This window comes from Zootoca vivipara, chromosome 9, assembly GCF_965207765.1.
Source record: "Zootoca vivipara chromosome 9, rZooViv2.hap1.1, whole genome shotgun sequence".
In the NCBI taxonomy this organism is placed as follows: domain Eukaryota; kingdom Metazoa; phylum Chordata; class Lepidosauria; order Squamata; family Lacertidae; genus Zootoca; species Zootoca vivipara.
Genome location: NC_142592.1, coordinates 39517983 through 39538324, shown reverse-complemented (window position 1 = coordinate 39538324; position 20342 = coordinate 39517983). Strand labels below are relative to the sequence as shown.

Genomic DNA, 20342 nt, shown 5'->3' with positions numbered 1-20342 from the left:
TTTGCGCGTGGAGGTCCCCAAAACCACCCCTCAAATAACTCACCACATAGACAGAATTTTTGTTTAATGGTTTTTGGCATGAATTTTGGCCACAACTTTTATTGAATACCAAACATGTGAGTGGTTACGTAGGCATTGGTTCTCAACTGTTACCTAAGGACAGAAATAATAATAACTTGCCTTGTCAACATGGGGAAATCCTACAGGGAGAGATGGGGACCCGGGTGCAATGAACTCTCCCCTCTCCCTTCAGGCTCCCAGGGGCCTCAATACGTCGTCCTGGCCCCCTACCTTGGGGTTACGGACACAGCATAGAGCCCCTGTATTCCTGACCAGGATTTCCCCAAACACGCAGGCATAAACTTGGGGCCAACATAATCAATTAGATCCTTTAATACAACCAAAATAACCAATGCCTAACCGCCAACCTTACAAGTTGTGACTATTTGCTATGCAGTAGGCAAAAAAAACAGATGGCACCAGCCAATCAGCCAAATGGAAAAAATTCCTACCAGGCCCCTGAATACAAGCATAAAAGAGTTTTAATTAACATAAGATTAGGAATGGATTTCATCTCATCAGATAATGCAAAAAAGAGGGAAGTTGCTTTCTACATTAATCCTGCACTTGAACCCAAATTGATCCAAAAAGATGAGAAAGGCAGAATTTTAATAGTACAAATTAAAATCCAAGGGGGAAAGATAATTTTGGTGGGAATATATGCCCCAAATGAGAAAAAAGCACTGGAAACAAAATTACTGGAATATGCAGACCAAAAAAAATCATAATGGGAGACTTAAATGGAGTTCCATCGTTAGAAAAAGATAGATCAGCTAGGAAAATGGATACCAAAGAAGGCAGATTACCAAAAACTTTTTTTGACTAGGCCCAAAGTCTAAATTTGATCGATATTTGGAGAGTAAAACATTTGTTTGATAAACAGTTCACTTTTTATTCTCATGTTCATGATAGCAGTTCACGGATAGATGCTGTATGGATTTCCAAAGAGTTGGAATCCAAAGTAAAAAAAAAAAATCAAAATTAATCCCAGGACATTGTCAGATCACAATTCCATGATAATGGAAATTCAAAAGGAAAGTCAAACAACATTTAGATGGAGATTGAATGAAGACCTATTAGAAGATCAAAATTTCATGGTAAAAGCAAAGAAGGCCCTGGGGGATTATTTTGAAATGAACCTCCAGGGTCAGATCAAATTACAAACAGTCTGGGATGCAAGTAAGGTGGTGATGAGGGGACTGTTTATGCAACAAAATTCAATTGAAAGGAAAAAATTTTTAGATGAAATTATGGAAAAGGAGGACTTGTCAAAAAAAAGTTAACAAAGCTTTTGCTGATGATTTAGTAATTACAGTAGAAGATCCAAAAAAACTCTCTCCCCAAGGTAATAGAGAAAATTCAGGAATTTGGGGAAGTAGCAGGATTTAAACTAAACAGGAATAAATCTAAATAATTAGTTAAAAGTTTAAAAGAAGAAGAGAAAAAGGCACCCACAACTTTTGACAGAGTGAGAAAGGGAAAGCCGTCTTTCCCCTCCACAAGACCTTCCCCTTCTGGCTCCATCAGCATGTTTTTGTTTTTAAGAGAGATTGCACATGGAGAGAGATTTAAAAAAAAAAAAACGAACATACATACACAACCAACCAACCATCCTTTTCTAAAAAATAGCTTACAAAAGAGGTGGCAGCGGTGAAGGCGTGACAGATCAAAAGCCACGTCCCCCCAAAAAATTTGCAACTGGCAACGCCAGCTACAGGCACCGTTCCATTTTGGAATGTTGATACAGCAGAGGGGAGCAGAGAGAAATGTGTTGGTGTGTGTGTATTTTAAAACCTGGCTCCCTCCACTTGCACAAGTTCTGAGAGGGGCGGGGTAAGGAGGAGAAGGAAGAAAGGCGGAATGCAGTCCGGGCAGCGGGTTGGCTGAAACCCGTTGTTGTAAAAAGTGCACATTTTGCAGATGCGCGTTACATTCACCAGCAAATACTTTTTTTGTTTCTTTTTTATATTTTCATTCTTTTATTAGTTTTCCAGATTTTAACAAATGAGTCCAAATTATTTAAATTTCATACAAATTTTTAAATAATTTCACACTCGTGTTACAAACATATGTCCAATTCCTCCTGTTGTTGCTACATTCCTCCTTCTTTTCATCACCTTCTCGTCCTTCTGCAAGTTTTAATCCATTGTCATAGCTGGTGTTATGTATTGGTTTAATCCAGTGTTTCTCAACCTTTTTTGGGCCAAGGCACACTTGTTCCATGAAAAAAATCACGAGGCACACCACCATTAAAAAAGTTAAAAAATTTAACTCTGTGCCGCCCTATATTGACTACCGTGTTTCCCCCTTTTTAAGACACCGTCAGGGGATGTCTTATTTTTTAAAAATTTATTACTGTTTTTATTACAGTACTTGTATAATACAGTATTACAACTTGTGGCGGGCTGGACCGTGTGTGTGTGTGCGCGCACACACACACATACGCCCATGCCTTCCCTCCCTCCCCGCGTTCAGATGGAGCAGGCTGGGCTGGGGAGGGGGCACCCCGTCGACACTGGGTCTCAGCTTGCGCTGAGGGGCCGCAGCCACCCTGTCAGGAAGGGCCCCTATCCTGGGGTGTCCATGACCGTGCTGCTAATGTGCCACCGCCAAGCAGCACAGAGGAGTCCTCTTCCTCCCTCCTCGCAGGCTCTCTGCTCCGCGGCGCTGCTGGGCTCTCCGAGCGTTCTGCGCTCCAGCAGCCGCCGGTTCTGGGCTGCGGAGAGAGCAGGCAGGGCGAGCACGCGCAACCTGCGGGAATTGATGCACTCCCATCTGCGGCATGTTCAAATGGCCCGGGAGGCCTGCCTCCACTAGGTCGGGTCTCCACACAAGGCGCCTTCACCGGCGTAGCTGCAGGCTTCCCGCGGGGGCCGCCTGCAAAGCGCCGCGCCGAGGCTCCCCGGGAGAAGGCGTGCAGGGGCTGAAGCCGGAGGCAGCGAGGGGCAGATTCCGGCCCCGGTGATGTCAGGCCTCCCCATGGGACCGGGACCGGGGGGGGATCTCGCTCAGCTTCGTCACTCTCCCGGACAGCAGCAGCAGCGAGAGGAGTGCACGCTTGGCCCTGGCGTCACGGCCTCGAGCGCAGGCTGGGGAAGAGGAGGCGAAGGAGGCGCGCTCAGTGCGGTGGGGGCTGAGGCATGGTGGAGTGCCCCGAGCCTCTGGGAGCTGGCAGGAGGAGGAGGAGGCTTGCTGGGTCGTCACCCAGCAGCGCGCGCAGAGCACCCCGAGCCTCCAGCAGCCAGCAGCAGCAGCAACAATCCCAGAGGCTCGTGGCACACCAGCCAGCGCCTCGCGGCACAGTAGTGTGCCGCGGAACAGCAGTTGAGAAACGCTGGTTTAATCTGTGTTCATGAGTTTCTCTGCTAGTCCTGTAACTACCTTTCCCGCTCCTGGGCGATTCAAATGGGTGCGGTGACAGTTGCTATTGGTTAACTTGTTAGCACAATTTGGATCCTCACGCTGATAGGTTCCCACCAAAATCTAAATGTATCCTTTCCCCAACCCCTGCTCCTGAGAGTATAAAAGGAGCTCACCCTTTCCATCCAGTCAGTCAAGATTCCTACTGCAATAAAGAAGACTGTTCTTGTTATACTTGACTCCTAGCAGTTCCTTGCTAGTATGCTGAATCACTATTCTGAGCTGACTTCATGAAGAGCTGAAATCACACTCACGACATAACAGCTGGCCTTTATTATTTCCATACAGTCAGCACCATTGTGGTTTCCCAAACATATAGAAATCCATTTCGCGCATGCAACCCTTCTGACACTCTGTTCCCAGACCTGGTGTGTGAAGAGATTAACTGCCCTCATTGTCTATCCATTTACAGTCCACTCCTTTGGAAACATTCCTTACCTTGCTCAAGGACAAGCTGAGCTAAAAATAACTCCCCAACAAGACACCCATTCTGCCATTAAAACTCAGGGATCACTTCCCACAGCTTTTTATTTCAAGATTTTGAAACAAAATGGCGCTGGCGCATTAGACTTGAGCAAATACGGCACTGTACTTGCAAGTAATTCTCTTGAATAAATGAGGCTCCTCTCCTACCTAGCAAAAGTTTGGGTATGATTCACTTGATATTGTTATGATGACTTTATACTGCAGTGTCCACCCCACCCCAATGTGGCTTTTCATGTCAGCCACACAGCCACTGCTGATTTGCTTGCCATCACTGGGCTGTTACTGATTCATATGCACTAACCAAAAATTAAAAGTGTAAAATATATTTTTAAAAATCAGCAAATGCAGCTATAATCATTGCACATCTTACAGCTACAGAAGGTTAAAATTTCTATAGGCTGCACTTTAACATAAGGTTGCTTTTTGTGTTTATTAAAGTTGACAAAATTGTGGGGGGTGTTTGCCCCCATGAGAGTTCTGATTCTTGTTGTTGATAGTTCTTGATTCTTGTTGTATATTTGTATTTTGCTTTTCAGCTCAAGATCTCATGGCTGTGTACCTTGTCCTCCCCTCTTTTTATCTTTGCAAAAGCCCCATGAGACAGACTAGGATAACTTATACCAGACTAGGATACATCAGCAGCAGTTCTTGCCAAATGGATTGTGTAGGTGGACACAGGGCCCCCAATCGACATGCAGTGAACTGCCCTAGGAAATCCTGTTGGCATCACTGGAGCTTCAGAATGGAAGAAGGGAGAGAACAATCTGTGATCTCAAAGATCCATTGCCTACAGCAGTGTTTCTCAACCTTTTTTGGGCCAAGGCACACTTGTTCCATGAAAAAAATCATGAGGCACACCACCATTAAAAAAGTTAAAAAATTTAACTCTGTGCTGCCCTATATTGACTACCGTGTTTCCCCCTTTTTAAGACACCGTCAGGGGATGTCTTCTTTTTAAAAAATTTATTACTGTTTTTATTACAGTACTTGTATAATACAGTATTACAACTTGTGGCGGGCACACACACACACATACGCCCATGCCTTCCCTTCCTCCCCGCGTTCAGATGGAGCAGGCTGGGCTGGGGAGGGGGCACCCCGTCGACACTGGGTCTCGGCTTGCGCTGAGGGGCCGCAGCCACCCTGTCAGGAAGGGCTCCTATCCCGGGGTGTCCATGACCGTACTGGTAATGTGCCACCGCCAAGCATCACAGAGGAGTCTTCCTCCTCCCTCCTCGCAGGCTCTCTGCTCCGCGGCGCTGCTGGGCTCTCCGAGCGTTCTGCGCTGCAGCAGCCGCCGGTTCTGGGCTGCGGAGAGAGCAGGCAGGGCGAGCACGCGCAACCTGCGGGAATTGATGCACTCCCGTCTGCGGCGCGTGCAAATGCAAATGGCCCGGGAGGCCTGCCTCCGCTAGGTCGGGTCTCCACACAAGGCGCCTTCGCCGCCGTAGCTGCAGGCTTCCCGCGGGGGCCGCCTGCAAAGCGCCGCGCCGAGGCTCCCCGGGAGAAGGCGCACAGGGGCTGAAGCCGGAGGCAGCAAGGGGCAGATTCCGGCCCCGGTGATGTCAGGCCTCCCCATGGGACCGGGACTGGGGGGGATCTCGCTCAGCTTCGTCACTCTCCCGGACAGCAGCAGCAGCGAGAGGAGTGCACGCTCGGCCCTGGCGTCACGGCCTCGAGCGCAGGCTGGGGAAGAGGAGGCGAAGGAGGCGCGCTCAGTGTGGTGGGGGCTGAGGCATGGTGGAGTGCCCCGAGCCTCTGGGAGCTGGCAGGAGGAGGAGGAGGCTTGCTGGGTCGTCACCCAGCAGCGCGCGCAGAGCACCCCGAGCCTCCGGCAGCCAGCAGCAGCAGCAACAATCCCAGAGGCTCGCGGCACACCAGCCAGCGCCTCGCGGCACAGTAGTGTGCCGCGGAACAGCGGTTGAGAAACGCTGGCCTACAGTAACCTCCTCCAACCAAGCTGACTGCGGCTCCTGGGGTTGTAGTTCAACATCTGGACAACACCCAATCAGGAGAGTCTGGTCCACAGCCAAGCTCAGTGGTACAACCACACTCTTGCCCCACCTGTTAGACAGAATCAGCATTTTGCGCATGCCAAATGTGTGTGTTTTCCACACCAGAATAACATGGCTGGTTTTCTCCTATATATGTTCTACATGGAAACAAAGCCCATGGGCCACACTCCGGTTTCATGTGTTACATCTCTGTTACAGTACATTCATATACAGCAGGGGTGGCCAACTCCCAAGAGACTGTGATCTACTCACAGAGTTAAAAACTGGGAGTGATCTACCCCCTTTGGGGGGGTTCAGGTCAAAGCTGTTGAGTTTTTTTTAAGGAAGGGAAGCCCTGTTTTTTGGTGTTTAGGTCAAACTTGTTGAGCTTCTTTTAGGAGGGAGGGAGGCCCATTTTTGTTTAGGACTTCAGGTCATAGTTGTTCAACTTTTTTTAGGGAGGAGGAAAATTTTGGGTGAGCTTTTTTGGGGGTGCCAGTGATCTAGCAGTGATCCACCACAGACATCCAGTGATCTACCGGTAGATCACGATCTACCTGTTGGACGTGCCTGATATACAGTATTGATGTAAATGGACATAATGGTCTGACTCAGTCACGAAGGCCTTTCAATTCTGAGATTTCTTCCCAACAGCTTTTACTGATATGTTTGCCATTTGTAAATTCTTTCTGCTGTGTATACCACCACATTGAAAATGTGAGAGTTATACCTATTTAAATGAATAAAATATGTAAGAAAAATATGTTTCCCGATCTTGTAACAGACAGTACATCCAGCCACATAGAGTCGCAAGTTCTACTGTTTATTTGCGATTTTGACCTATACATGAGTAGCAGGTGGGCTTAGCAGTCATGGAAGGTGTTGACATCCCTCTGGGTGCAGGTTCTTCTAGACAGCCAACCAGGTTCCTTCTTGTTACCACTGATTAACGATAATATGTGATGTCTTTCTACAAATCTAGAGGCTCTTGGTTATGCAATTTCTGCTGTCCCATAAAACGTAATCTATGCAGAAAGAAAAATAAGGCAGCTGAGATACCAGGGTAATTTGTGGGTTGCATCTCCTTGGGATGGAACCTCCCAGGGTTGTTTATTTCATTCATTACATGGTCATAGCTACCCATCCACAAACATTCCCTGGACAACATTCAGTCGTACCTTGGTTGTCGAACACCCTGGAACTCGTACATTTTGGCTCCGGAATGCCACAAACCCGGAAGTCATTGTTCTGGTTTGCAAACGTTTTTTTGGAACCCGAACATCCGATGGGGCTTCTGTGAGTTCTAATTGGCTGCAGGAGCTTCCTGCAGCCAATCAGAAGTCGTGATTTAGTTTTCAAATGTTTTGGAAGTAGAATGGACTTCCAGAACAGATTCTGTTCAACTTCCAAGGTGCGACTGTACTGTAAAACAATATTAAACATGCCATATACAGTAATACTAATAACTAAGATATGAATTGTCTTTCGTCTTATTATAAAAGTGTTGCTCACTAGGACTTCTTTCCTATATGGAAGGATGCCTGTGCATGAGACAGTTGTCACAGATCAGAACCATGGACAGATTTTCTGAGTTTTCCCTTGGAAAGGAGTGGGGCAAGGCGAAAACCGCTCATACCCATGCCTTGAAAGCGAGGATCAAGCGCTGATCAAACCTAGCTTTCCAAAGATAGCACAAGGCCCAGCTGCTTCTTTAGGCTTACACAATATCCCAAGGAAGATGCATAATGGCAACATGCATCTGGTGAGAGCAGCAGAAAGGTACTTATGGGAGGCTTCCCCATCCACTCAGCTTTGTCCTACCCACTAAAACAATAAAACGGGCATCCCCAAACTGCAGCCCTCCAGATGTTTTGGCCTACAATTCCCATGATCCAAAGCTAACAGGACCAGTGGTCAGGGATGATGGGAATTGTAGTCCAAAACATCTGGAGGGCCGAAGTTTGGGGATGCCTGGCATAGAATATAGCAGATTGCACACAATAAAAGAGTGTACACACACACACACACACACACACACACACACACACACACACATTTCCACTTGTAGCTCTCAGCAGAAAAACTAATGATTGGATAACTATGTATGAGTCACCAATCTGGAAATGCCCATCTGGATAAAATAAAACACAATAATCTATTAAACATTAAAAGTTGGAGTCAAATAAGATCTGAAGGGCCCCCAGGTCACAGCCTTAAAGATTTTGATGGGTGTGGGTGGGATTGAGGGCTGTGCTCTGCAAGATGAAATGAACCACCTTATAGAGGCTTAGGGACAAGAGGGACAAGCGTCAAGTTGCTGGAAGTGTTTGGTGAGATGAAGAAGACCAAATTTACCATATTGATTCAAACTAACCAGCTAAATAAATATTGACTGTTCATGTTTAGTGTATAATGTTTTAGGCTTTTGGAGCGTGTGTATTTTAGGATCATTTACCAACCTTATGGTTCTTCCATTCCTGATGGGCTTCCCTCTTGATCTCCTAGATAAAACATATATTAAATGTCAAAGCAAGACTTCCTATGTGATGAAAAATATCTGAGCCATGCCAAACCTTACTTAAAAAACAACATCCTTGGTTGATGGGGATCACTGGTATCACAAACCCCCAGAACTCAAGAAAAATTTTGTCAGTGTCCCACAGGAATGTCAATGAATATAACAGATTGAATTGCTGAATTGCAACCCATTACCAAGCTTAAAACCATGGAGAGACCTGGTCTGAATAAGGACACTGGATTCTTATCTCATTATACATGATCAAGCTTTCTTTAGCACCTCAGCCCTTGCTTTTTCCTGCAAGACCAATTGCAGTCGTTAACAGTCATCAACAGGTTTACCACTCCTATCAGCCAATCACCCATTCCCACCACCCTTCTGAGTAATACCCCTCCCCACCCTCTGACTATACATAAGGGTCTGGTGACTTTTGTTTCAGTGTATCTGAAGAAGTGTGCATGCACACGAATGCTCATACCTATGACAAACTTAGTTGGTCTCTAAGGTGCTACTGGAAGGATTTTTTAAATTTTGTTTTGACCTTTCTACTGGTAAAGCTTTCGTGCCTCTAGGAGAGTAGGGCAGAGGTTTACAGGCACAGATTTCCCCTCAGGGTATCAGCATCTTATTCATGAAGATGTTAAAGTCATCACTGCCTATATGTGAGCATGGCTTTCCAAACAGGAAGGCCTAGCCAGCCTATAAAGGCCTATGGGCTAAAGATTCCCCACCTCTGGTGTACATCATCACTTGATACTGCAGCTATTAAAAGACAACGAAGCATATATGACATGAAGCATCCCATAGATGCGATGTCTGCCTTCTCCAGAGCTTCCCCTGCCATTAAAGACTTCCTAGCCTAGACATCTGCCATCCACTTCTTTCCAAAGACAGCATCGGTCAGCAGCCGACCAAACCACAACATGAGAAGGAAACCTCTGCACTTACCCGAGGAAGGTAGCTTTTCACCAAACACTTGAACTTCACACAGTGAGAGGATACGAATGCCTGGGATGGTGATAGTCACATACCGTCCTTGCAATTTTTTACAGCCAAAATTGGCGGTTCCCCCTCAGCGCAGTAAACTGATTGTAGCACACCTTGAATAGGAACCAGTTCATATTGATTAGTATAAACCAGAAGTCATATTGTAGGATAGGTGAGGTGCAACATATCTCTGATTATCAGTTACTAGGGACAATGGCTGAAGAGGGCTGTTGTCCTCATGTTCTATATATGGGGTCCCAACAGGCATGTGGTTGGCTACTACAGAAAACAAGAGGCTATTTAACCTTGGCTATGGTATGATCCAGCAGGGATACTCTTATACTCTTAAGAATGAAAAGTCAAACATCATCACTCTGTTACCCTACCTTGGACTTCTGATTCCCCCTTTTCCTGGTGAGTTTCCAATTCGGATTTGAGCCCCAATTATTCGCAATGCACAGCAGTCTCCTCGATTGGTGACACTAACACTGGTCACACGGAACTCTGCTCCCAAATCCACTGTCCACCATGGATTCAGTTCTACTTTTGTGTGTGTGCAGTGGCCATGCATATAGTTAGAAGATGGTGACCCATCAATGGCATTCTCAGGCTTTCCAAGTTCGCTGTAGATACTGGACTGCGACGCCTTACCACCACGAGCCACATTGGGAACTATAAGAAAGAACAGAAAATCTTGAAAAAAAATTATCACAAATGCTGAAAGTGTCCATGGGCCAAAGAGCCCAAGATCGCTTATTCGCCATTTGGTTTTATTTCATTTCATAAACAACCACGACAGCTCAAGAGCATCAGGTCCAGCAAGTCTATGCGAACGGCTGGATTTAGTACAGGTTAATATTAGTTTTTATCTTCTTTTTTGAAAGAAAGATTTGTAATTGTTTTGATTTAGACAATGGAACCCTTTGTAATCATAGGCCATTCGTTCTTTTCTTCTGCATATGTTTACATATCATTGACTTAGTAAATCACATAGCTGTATCCTGTATTTCCTTATTGGCAATTGTAATAAATTATTATTTTTAAAATAATGCTTCTTTCAGGTCTGTGATTTGTAGGTATGGATTTGTAGGCTTGTCCCATCACTTTCCTGGGGAAACTCATTGTTTACCTCTTAACCAGAGTAAAATCAAACAGGTTTTCTGTGGTGGGACCAAATAAAAAACTCCACTCACTTGCACCCATGCCTAAAAATCTCAGCTCTCTGCCTAGAAATCATAGCACAAACGGAAGTGTGGATGGCCCCTCATTCCTTGTTATGAAAGCTTCCAGTGCAAAATAAAACCAGAAGTATAATGGTGCCTCTAAACATATGTCATATTCTACTTGAGGTTACTGCAGCAAGCAGCACGAAAGGTTAGCATACCCTCCAAGTGTCCCTGTTTTCCAGGGACAGTTATGGAATTTCAAACGCCATCCTGGCTTCTGATTTGATTCTGGAATGTCCCCAATTCCCTCATCATTGCCACTGCCACGAAGCTTGGGAAGGAGAATGAAGTGGCACTTGCTTGGAGCAGCAGTGGTGGTACCAGCAGGGGCAGCTGGGCAGGAGCCTCCCAGTGCCTCTAAGGTGGACTTTATAGACTCTCCATGGCCGCTGCTTCTGGCCTCCTCCCTTGGGCTGCTTGAAGCAGCTGCAGGAGAGCGGGTGAGGAGGAGGAAAGGCTGCTGCTGCCACCCGCCGGCTTTGAGGTGCAGATGGAGCAGGACCATCCTGGGCAGAAAAAGGGGAGCAGAGCAGCATGCAAGGAGTCTTGGTTTAAAAAAATATGCTTTGTGCATCCGCATCTAACCTTGCCCCTTTTAAAAATTTATTTATTAGTGTGTTTTTCTTTTTGTAAAGATAACAAAGAATAAATAAGATAAAATTGGGACTAGGGGGTTTCCTTAGGATGGTGGAGGGTGTGTGAGCTGTGTCCTGTTGGTGTAGTGGTGGTGGAAATGCTCGGGGGTGGGGTGGAGGAATGGTGTCAATTGCTAGGGGAGGGAGAAATGTTCCTATTTTCATTTGAGGAATGTTGAAGGGTAGGGGTTAGTCATAGCTAAGACTGCATTTTTGTAGTCACTTACCTGGAGCAAATCTCCTTGAACTCAATGAGCTTTACTTCAGTGACACCAAAAGCCCATTGAAACCAAAGGAACAAGTTAGTTGTGACTAATGCAAGTTCCATTGTCAATTAGACTAACACCTGAGCAGATGTGGTTAGAATTGCCCCGTGAGGGGCTTCCGGTTCCGCCCTGCCTAAATGCAGGCAGCTCCCATGACAGCGGGAGATTGTTGGCGAAGGAAAAACAAGGATGATTGAGGGCAATTATCCTTGCAAATTCCCCCCAGGGACAAGGGGGAATGGGCTTCACTCGCAGTTCGTCTCAGTACCTGGCTCTCGCTCCGGCATGGAGTGCAGGAGGCAGGGAGGTGCTGAGTGCAAAAGCACTTCACCTGCCAAAAATCCTCCAATGCCACCATTAAGAAACAGAGGTTCTCCTGTTAATTAGAGCTTAATTGGACTAAAGTACAGGTGCGTACTGGAAAAGATAGGATCACAAACTGCGGAACATAAAAAACTGCAAGGCAAGGACTTCAAAGTTTGAATTAGAGCTAAAACCTCATTTGGTGCCAAAGACGGTGTTGGGGGAGCGGAGCCTACGGTTTCTTTATTTACTTTTTTCTTCTCTACAATTATGATTTGGCAATCCTCCTCTGAATGTTTAGTTCAATTTATATTTGTACAATGAGGATGGGATAAATTGGATTATAGATATGGAATATAACATTAAATGGAACTGTGTGTGTAAAAAAGGGGGAAAGGGAGGGAAGCTCTATTTTGCAAAATGTTTATGATGGAAACTTAAAGCTGATGCTTCTCCATTCTTTATTATTTATGGAGTGAACTGAATAGCGCTAAGAGGACTTGGAATTTAATTTAATTGGAAGTATAATTGCTCATTTATCTTCAGTTGGACGGAAGGATGAAAGGAGTCTGTGAACTTGCCAACTGATGAGGTTCATTACTGAGTCATCTGCAGTTTGACAGACCACTCTTCTCCACAGGCTGAGCTGAAAAATTGTGAAAACACAGGTTATTTATTATGACAGAGTGATTTTTGCAGCTGTTGTTAAAGTTGTAAAACAATGAAGCATGGAGCAGAGCAATGGAGAAATTTCTGGAACAAAAATGGGATATCAGCTTCACCCAAGGCATGATGGATAACAGCAACAGCTGGGTGAAAGAAAGACATAACATCTTACAAGGACAGGAAGAAACATCACGGACAGAATAATTGCCACACACAGGAAGAACAAGGATATAGTTTGAGTTCCTCACTTGTAGTTTTATAAATCATTTAATGTGTCAACACGAATAGAAGTTATTAATATTGCAGTTGTTGTATATAAGCGATTATTATTGTGACCGGAATGTAATGGAAATTAATAAGATATTGGAACACAGAAATAAAGCAAATAACCAAGCCATCAATTCTAGCATGTGGGGGGACCACTTTCTTTAAATGATACAATTCGGTATTTGAACTATTGGTATTAATAATTGTATTATTAATTGGTATTGCTATAATGAGACTATTATTGGATTGTAATTGAAAACTAATAAACATTATTATTAAAAAACCCAAAACAGTAGTTTCCAATGAAGAGGGCACATTGAGCACTTCAGGAATTTATCTTGACTCTGATTAACTACTGTTAAGAAATATTTCTTAACCAAAACAGAGGCCCAGATCTAAAGGCAGGCACTCATATAGGAAGCCCTATTGAAATTGGCAGGCTATCAATAAGACACAATTAACTTGTCATATTCTTTTCCAGTGGGAATTAAGCCAGCCTTCTATGGGTTTGCACCAGTGAATATTGGGGGGGGGGAGAGAAAAATAAGGGGAGGAATGACACCTAATTCTTGGTAACACACCTTTCTTTGCAGGCCGTGTAGGCATGATGGTCAAGAGCATCAGCAGAAGGCAGCATCTCACAGTCCTTCCTCGAAGCATTGTGTCCTTTTCTGGCAAGGCTCAGGAGACAAGACTTACACACAGAGAGAAGCACTCTTGACTTGAGTGCCCCAAACAGAGTGGGAAGGCAGTTATTAAACTTCCCAGGATGCTGCTCTCCTCCAATCAGAAAACTGCTCATAACGAAGACCACTCAAAGTTTCCTTTCCATTTCATGGTCAAAGTAAATATTTGACCTCTTGCCAGTTATTACAACATGAGGAGATTGGGTTGATAAGGGGAAGGGTCTGAGGTAAATGAGACAAAATAGCAGAAAGAGCACATGAACCATGGTCTTAAATGAAAATAAATAGGAGTTTGGTTATTTCTTTCAAAGCAAAGTTACACAAACACTGTATCGCACCACAAGAAGATCCCTCCAGCTCCAAACCTATATAGACCTGTGTCATGTGAAGGATCTAACACCTGTTCTGGGATTAGCTATCTTGATCGTGTCACACCAATTCTTGACTGTCAATGATGGTTGCCGGTCTGTTTCAGTACCCAATGCAAAGTGCTGTTTTTAACCTTTAAATCCATTAGCAGCCTTTGGGGCAGATTACCTAAACAGGATCGCATGCTTTCCCAACCAAGAGACCTTCTTGGCTGTGAGTATTGGAAGACCTGCTCTCTGCCTTGCAGTGCTTCATCCACCTGGCCTGAGACAGGAGGACCTGCACTAATGCCAACTGTAGAAGCTGAGGCTGCTCAACAGACTCTTGGGCTGGGGCATTGTCTCAGGGTTTCAGCTGCTGTTACTGAAACTGTCAGCCTGCAACAGCAGCCACATCCCGGAAATGGTTTTCACTGGCCGGCTAAACCAGGTGAGGGTAGATGATGGGTTCCAAACCCTTGGTGTGTTAGGGACTCCCTTGCAAAAGAAGACAGGCTCCTGTGGATTGAGTGGATAGGATTAATACACATACTGGCAAGTGGAAAAAGGAAAACTGAGTTTACTCCACAGCTCTTAAGTTTCTAATTAGTTTTAACTTTGTTTCAACCTTTTGTTAAGTAGTTTTAACTTGTCTCATCAATATTTTACAGAATGCAGACCAGAGGACAAAAGTCTGGATTTCATCTGCCTGGAGATCTGCTTGTTTGTTTTTTCCTTTTTGCATTTTTCAGTTACATGCACATTCATTTCTTTCTCTGTGTTTTTCTAGTTTATCTTATCACCTCTTCCAAATGTCTAATATAGCATCTAATACAATAATAGGCATCTAATACAACAATGAAACATCTCTAATCAGAGCCTATCAGGGGTGTTAGGGGAGGGGTGGTACCTCTGGTGGGGGACATGTCATACTCTTCCTGGGGTGCTTTGTCCAACTTTGGTCCCCACCCTACACTCAGCTCTCACCTGTGACTCCTAGATACTGTCTGCATGCAACAGCAGCCACATCCCGGGAATGGCTTTCACTGGCCAGCTAAACCAAGTGAGGGTAGCCGATGGGTTTCAAACCATTGGTGAATTAAAGGACTCTCTTGCATGTGAAGACAGGCTCCTGGGGATTGAGCGGGTGGGAATAATAGTGGGTCCAACAGACAAGAAGGTGGTTTCTGCACATGCTGTAGTGTAGAGGGAAATGAGGGGCAGATGGGGCTCATCAATCTGGGAAGGTAGAAAAGGCTAAGGAGCAAACTGTACACATACTGACAGTGAAAGAGGGTGAAAGAGGAGAGCGCAAAATATGGTCTGAAGCTCAACATCAAAAAAACCAAGATCATGGCCACTGGTCCCATCACCTCCTGGCAAATAGAAGGGGAAGAAATGGAGGCAGTGAGAGATTTTACTTTCTTGGGCTCCTTGATCACTGCAGATGGTGACAGCAGTCACGAAATTAAAAGACGCCTGCTTCTTGGGAGAAAAGCAATGACAAACCTAGACAGCATCTTAAAAAGCAGAGACATCACCTTGCCGACAAAGGTCCGTATAGTTAAAGCTATGGTTTTCCCAGTAGTGATGTATGGAAGTGTGAGATGGACCATAAAGAAGGCTGATCGCCAAAGAATTGATGCTTTTGAATTATGGTGCTGGAGGAGACTCTTGAGAGTCCCATTGACTGCAAGAAGATCAAACCTATCCATTCTTAAGGAAATCAGCCCTGAGTGCTCCCTGGAAGGACAGATCGTGAAGCTGAGGCTCCAATACTTTGGCCACCTCATGAGAAGAGAAGAATCATTGGAAAAGACCCTGATGTTGGGAAAGATTGAGGGCACTAGGAGAAGGGGACGTCAGAGGACAAGATGGTTGGACAGTGTTCTCGAAGCTACGAACATGAGTTTGACCAAACTGCGGGAGGCAGTGCAAGACAGGAGCGCCTGGCGTGCTCTGGTCCATGGGGTCACGAAGAGTCGGACATGACTAAACGACTAAACAACAACAACAGTCCATCTAAGAAAAGGAAAACTCTGGACCTAAACATGTACTGTACTGCCTTGTGGAATATATTCAGGAGAAGAAAAGGCTAAGGAGCAAACTGTACACATACTGACAGTGAAAGGGAGATAGCTGACAGCGCAGGTCAGCTCCACAGCTCGCGAGTTTCTAAATTTGTTTTAACTTTGTGTTAAGTAGTTTCAACTTGTCTTACCAATATTTTATGGAGTGGAGACCATAAAATGGAGGTCTGTTTTTAATGAATTTTAAACCCATAAGAACGTCATTTGTCTGTGGAGTACAGAGACTGGGTGGTGTGATGTGTCGCTCTCTACCTATTATTGTTATAACTTACCGTTTCCTTCGAGTAAGAAAGCCGTTGAGTGTTGTAACATCTTGTATGAATTTGCTTTGCTCAAGAGAAAAACCTGTCCTGCCTAGAGTTTAGCAACTCGGCTGGGAGTTGCAGAAAGGAATTAAAGGAATTAAAGGCAAAAGAATCTGCCCTACAGTTCAGTTCAAAATATTAAATGAAGTAGATCCATCTGATAGGAAGTATGGTGGTTACAAGAATGCAAAAAGAAAAAGATTGGAACAAGTTAAGCAAGCCAAACAAAGTCAAACCAACAAAGGAAGCTATCAAAATATTTCTCTCCCGTTGATAGGACTCCCTCAAAGCAGGAAAGTACTACTCCTCTGGTAGAAGAAATCTCCATGCACTGTGAAAGTGATGTAGACTAGAGCTTAGAAAAGAGAATGAGTGCTTTTCCTCTTCTCCCTCTGTTGCGTGAAGATGCCAGCACACAGGGAGCTGTTCAGGATCTTTTGTCATGGAACTGTGCCTGATTCCCCGTGGCTAATGCTCCACAGCCTTACCTGCTGTCTAGCTTGAACAAATCAGTTATGTTAACACAGTGAAGTTTGCGGAAAAAAGGCTTCCAACTCAGGAAAGCCCAAGAGTCCAGTCTTGTGCCCTGAGGGGTTGTTGTTTTTTGCCATTTGTCTATACCTGTGATGTATATGACTATAATGATTTAACCTTATGTGCCATAATGTTTTTTTAACATGTTTGTTTACTTTTGATTTCAGGCTTTAACCTGTATTTGGTTTACCAATAAAATTTGGTTTGATCCCTACACAAATCCGGAGCGGAGTCTCTAAGATGGTTGCATGGCACCTTGTATTCCTGCTTCTAGCAACTCTTGCAGGCAGTGGAGAGACATGCCTGAATCCAAAGCTGTAGCCAGTGCTATTTCTCTAGAAAAAGAGGTGCAGGAACTCCGCAGGAACGCCTTACTTGTTCTCCTATAATGGTAATGGCGCCCACCTGAGAGGTGCCAGAACTGAGTTCTGGTGAATTCTGGCTAAAAAAAAATCCCTGGCTGTGTTTACGGGAGAAGCAAGACTTTCTGGGGTGTTAATGCTGTCAGGCCCTCCATCACACGCTAAGGTTACCAGATTTTTTTTTCAATGAAGCCGGGGACACTTTTTGACTTCAATGGATTTTGTATGGGGACTGATGTGTAAATCCGGTGACTGCCCCCAGGAAATGGGGACATCTGGTAACCTTATCATAGGCTCAGGTGGTTACAAGAATGCAAAGAGATGAGGTGGAGCGGCTGACAGAGTGGTGCAGAGTTAGTAACTTGCTCATAAATACAAAAAAAAAACAAAGGAGCTTGTGGTGGACTTTAGGAGACAGAGGAACAAGGTCCAGCCACTTTTGATTGACGGAATTTGTGTGGAGGGGGTAACAATGTTTAGATTTCTAGGCATTGAGTTACAGGAGGATCTGTCCTGGAGTGCTAATACAAGGGGGCTTGTGAAGAAGGCGCAGCAGAGACTGTATTTTTTGAGAATTTTAAGGAAAAACCATCTTCCACAAAAGCTGCTGCTTACCTTCTATCACTGTGCCATACAGAGCTTGCTCACGTATGGTTTATGTGTGTGGTACAGAAGCTGTACTTCTCAGGATAGAGCAGGGCTGTGCAGAATTATTAAAACAGCAGAGAGCATTATTGGCTGCTCACTCTCCACCTTAGAACAAATCTACACCACCAGGTGCCATAGAAAAGCACTAGATATATCAAGAGATCCAACGCACCCTGTTTGAGCTCCTGCCATCGGGACGGAGATATAGAACAATGCAGGCAAGAACGAGCCGTCTCAGGAACAGTTTCTTCTCTAGAGTGATTTTGGCCTTAAATGGAAAGTCTGGACTTTGAAGTCATCTTATTTTACTTGTTATTTTGTATTATATTTACTGTTTTTAATTAGGTTTTGTAATTTTGGATTATGCGGAATGCTTTATCTGAGTGGATGTAGCAACCGAGTAATTTTGTTGTTCCCGCAAGGGGACAAGACAATAAAGATATCTTATCTTAGGTTGTACCTATATATGTAAATAAACCATATATCCTAAAGACACTAGTGTCTTTGCTGTCCCTCATTCTGGGGAAATCAAACCCGGGGTAAGTACCTAGAACTCCTGGAATCTTGCACTGCTCATAGATTGGGGTGGTGTGCAACAGTATATTAGGCAAAATGACATACAAAGATGTGCATATTAGGAGAAATTCATGCAAAAATGTTGATGGATTCTTCTGAGGACTTGGTTTTTTTTAATTATCAGAGTGATGCGAAGATCTTAAATTAACAGAACCGCCAACAGGCAACACTGTATAAGGGATACACATGGACCAGACCCCCAACACAGCAAGGCCCCAGCAAGGGCAAGTCAATAAAACATCTATAAAGAAAGCTAGAAAGCAAAATGTGGAGGCAACAATTAGGGAGATATAACTGCCATTGCCAAGAATGCTCAATAATTTAATCTCTGTTGTTAAGCAATCAGAGGAAGGAATGCTGACCACCCCTACCTGGGACTCCCAGACAGGCCTCCCAGGGTGGCAGAAAAAAAAGAGGAATATCTTGTTATTGCTGTTGGGCGGCACCAGAGGAAGAGATTAGCTGTATGCATGTTTAAGTGCAGTCCTGCATGTCCACATTATTTCATTCACTCACCAAGTGTCCTGTCTTTACAGTGGAAAACACAACTGGCTGGTTTTGGTATGATTTAAAGGTAAAGGTAAAGGGGCCCCTGACCATTAGGTCCAGTCGTGACCGACTCTGGGGTTGCGCGCTCATCTCGAATTATTGGCCGAGGGAGCCGGCATATAGCTTCCAGGTCATGTGGCCAGCATGACAAAGCCACTTCTGGAAAACCAGAGCAGCACATGGAAACGCTGTTTACCTTCCTGCTGTAGCGGTTCCTATTTATCTACTTGCATTTTGACATGCTTCCGAACTGCTAGGTTGGCAGGAGCTGGGACCAAGCAACGGGAGCTCACCCCACCACAGGGATTCGAACCGCCGACCTTCTTATCAGCAAGCTCTAGGCTCAGTGGTTTAACCCACAGTGCCACCTGTTACTTGCAGGTAAATGAATAAACGAGGTTTCTCAGCTACCTAGTGTCCAGCCCACCCAAATGCAATTTTCCAGGTTAGCCACACAACCACTACCCATCTCCTTGTCATCACTGGGCTACCATTGATTAATATGCAGTAACCACAAAACATTAATGTAAAATTTTAAATGAATCAGCAAATGCAGCAATAAAATCATTGCACACTTTAAAGTTACAGAAAGTTAAAATTCTTATTTAAAAAATCATCAAGGTTAACAAAATTTCTTTCTGAATGTGTTTATTTTGCTGACAGTTCTGAAACTGCACACATTTGCTGCTTCCTGTTGTTTATTTGTACAGTGGTACCTCTGGTTAAGAAATTAATTCGTTCCGGAGGTCCGTTCTTAACCTGAAACTGTTCTTAACCTGAAGCATCACTTTAGCTAATGGGGCCTCCTGCTGCCGTTGCACAATTTCTCTTCTCATCCTGAAGCAAAGTTCTTAACCTGAGGTACTATTTCTGAGTTAGCGGAGTTTGTAACCTGAAGCATCTTTAACCCGAGGTACCACTGTATTTTATTTTTCAGCTCAGGAGCTCAAGGCTGTGTACCTTGCTCTCCCCTCTTTTTAACTTTGCAACTGCCCCATGAGACAGACTAGGATAATTTTATATATCTACATAAGCATCAGTTCTTGCCAATGGACAGAATGGGTGGATGCCAGGGCCCCAGTCAACATGCAGTCAACTGGCCTGGGAAATCCAGTGTTGGCATCACTGGAACTTCAGAAGGGAAGAAGGGAAATCTGAGAGAAACTAAAATGGACAGATGCACCCATTCCTAAACAGCTATAAGACCATGTTCCCTGTTTTCCAACCCAAGAGTAAAAGCAGGGTGGGAGGCATGCAATATATTTTATCTTGCCTAGCTAAAGACAGCTGAAACTCTGCTGCCTGGTGGTTTTTGGAAGGCTGTCAATATCCATCCAACTTTTTCTGCAACAGAGTTCAAGGCTAGCAGCTTCAGTTCCTGAAAATCAACATTATTTGACTGTAGCAATATTTATTC

The 20342-nt window shown here is 44.6% G+C and overlaps 1 long non-coding RNA gene across 1 annotated transcript; it reads right to left on the bottom strand.

Annotated features, from left to right (window-relative positions):
- Positions 1 to 6762: 6762 nt before the first annotated feature.
- LOC148684608 (uncharacterized) lies at positions 6763 to 13563 on the bottom strand. The gene is made up of 5 exons (XR_015945859.1): positions 13410 to 13563; positions 9852 to 10137; positions 9427 to 9578; positions 8420 to 8461; positions 6763 to 6985 (listed from the first exon to the last, which is right to left on the bottom strand). It is a non-coding gene; the product is annotated as an uncharacterized LOC148684608 (long non-coding RNA).
- Positions 13564 to 20342: the final 6779 nt, after the last annotated feature.